This window comes from Dipodomys ordii, unplaced genomic scaffold (genome assembly GCF_000151885.1).
Source record: "Dipodomys ordii isolate 6190 unplaced genomic scaffold, Dord_2.0 Scaffold18, whole genome shotgun sequence".
Lineage (NCBI taxonomy): Eukaryota > Metazoa > Chordata > Mammalia > Rodentia > Heteromyidae > Dipodomys > Dipodomys ordii.
This window is the reverse complement of record NW_012267234.1, coordinates 12,337,072-12,339,184: the sequence shown is the minus strand read 5'-3', so window position 1 is coordinate 12,339,184 and position 2,113 is coordinate 12,337,072. Positions and strand designations below refer to the sequence as shown.

Genomic DNA, 2,113 nt, shown 5'->3' with positions numbered 1-2,113 from the left:
GTTTGAACTCTGGGCCTGGGCACTGTCCCTCAGCTCTTCAGCTCAAGGCTAGCGCTCTACCACTTGAGCCACAGCACCACTTCCGGCTTTTTTTGCTTATGTGGTGCTGAGGAATCAAACCCAGGGCCTCAACAAGGCAAGCACTCTACCACGGAGCCACCTTCCCAGCCACCGCCCGCCCCCCCAATCCATATTGTATTTTATATTGCAGCCCAAGGGAACATTTCTGTCTAGTGACTGCATGGTTTACATCTTAACTATAAAGTGTTGTTTGTCAGTGAGTGTTGAGTTCAAGCCCCATGACTAATAAAAAATAAAGTTTTTTTGGTTTTTTTGGTCGGTCGTGGGGCTTGAACTCTGGGCTTGGGCGCTGTCCCTGAGCTCTTCAGCTCAAGGCCAGCACTCTACCGCTTGAGCCACAGCACCACTTCCGTTTTCTAGTGGTTTATTGGAGATAAGTCTCACAGACTTTCCTGCCCTGGCTGGCTTTGAACCGTGATCCTCAGATCTCAACCTCCTGAGTAGCTACGATTACAGGCGTGAGCCACCGGCGCCTGGCTAAAAATAAAGTTTTGTTGACTAGGAACACCATACCAGTTGGAATTTGGACTTCTGATCTTCCTCCTGCATGATGTAAAGGCACCTAGACATAGCTTTGTGATGTTTGTGGTGATGTTTGCTGACAGTGACTAGGCATGTACGAATCTTTCCAGGAGGTCACTGAGTAACTTCTGTATTGCAAATAATGTAAGATAGACAAACACTCAACATAAAGTGACACATCCTGTGTATTGAATTGTGTACATTGACTACATGATAATCATTAGAAAATAATTGTAGTTGAAACAAAAAACAAATTTTGCAGAGGGTGCTCATATGAACCAAGTTAATATTGGAGTTACATTTATTGCAACTGAATAAATGCCACAATAGCATATTTGATTCTTCTGTATTAATTTTATTCCATATGATGTGAAAGGTTGTCAAACCAGATTGCAAGTAAGAACAGGTTTTTCAGTCTGTAAAAAGTTTTGCAGCTGGCATTTAACAATAAAATAAACATAGTCCAGGTTTATCACCATCCTGCTATGTGAAAACTACTGCTATTCATGCTGTGGAAGAGAATTAAAAGTAGCAGTCTTGCTGAATGGTAGTACATGTGTCTCATCCCAGCTGCTCAGGAAGTAAAGATCTAGAAGATCTTGATTGGAGGCCATCCCTGGCAAAATGTTTACAAGACCTCCATTTCAACAAAGGAAGATTCGTAATCCCAGCTGTGTGGGTAGATTACATAAGACTTCTGTCTAAGATGGGTAAAAAGTACAAGACCATATTTAAAATATAGCTAACACAAGGGAAATTAAAAAAAAAAAGTTGGGATATGATTAAAGTGGTAGAAAACTTGCCTAACAAGCCCAAGGATCTAAGTTCAAAAACTCAGTGCCACACACACAAAAAATTCTTCCTTAAATCTTTCTGTGTTCATGAAGAGTTAAACTCACTTAGGCATATTGCTTTAACTAAAGAGGAAAGAAGGGATATGCTACTGCAGATTCTTAACAGACTTATGGGCAATATGCACATTTGCTGGTCCTGATTCAAATAAACATGGACAAATCTGAAAATGAACAGGATATTATTTATAATAAGGACTTTTTATTTCTTGGTAAGATAATAGTATTAGTTTCTTATACTGTGGTTTTTTTTTTTAACTGTATATTTTTTTGTCTTTTCTTTTTTGGTACTGGGGATCAAACCCAGGATGTTGCACTTGCTAGGCAAGCGCTTTGCCACTGAGCAACATCCCAGCCTAGGTTCTTGTACTTTGGAGAAAACATGTCAAATTATTCACTAATAGGATGTTGAGTCTTTAGATTTGCTTCAAAATATCAAGAAGAGACATAGATTAAAAAAAAAAAAACCTTTGCTACAGGCTCATGAAGCTATGGAGAGGGAACATAGCCAATATATCTATCATTCTCTATTTTTGTGTGGGGGTAATTTTGTTTTTCATAAGTAGTTTAAGGCAGCTGTACACAAATTTGTGACACTAAGTTCTAAGTACAGAGTGGCTCTAAAGTTGATAGAACTTTTCTTTTTTTGGGGGGGGGGG

The 2,113-nt window shown here is 39.3% G+C and overlaps 1 protein-coding gene across 1 annotated transcript in view; it reads left to right on the top strand.

The window, feature by feature from the left end:
* The window catches only part of Glg1 (golgi glycoprotein 1), a 43,722-nt gene that overhangs the window by 15,971 nt on the left and 25,638 nt on the right, over positions 1 to 2,113 (top strand). The gene's annotated exons all lie outside the window — the stretch shown is intronic.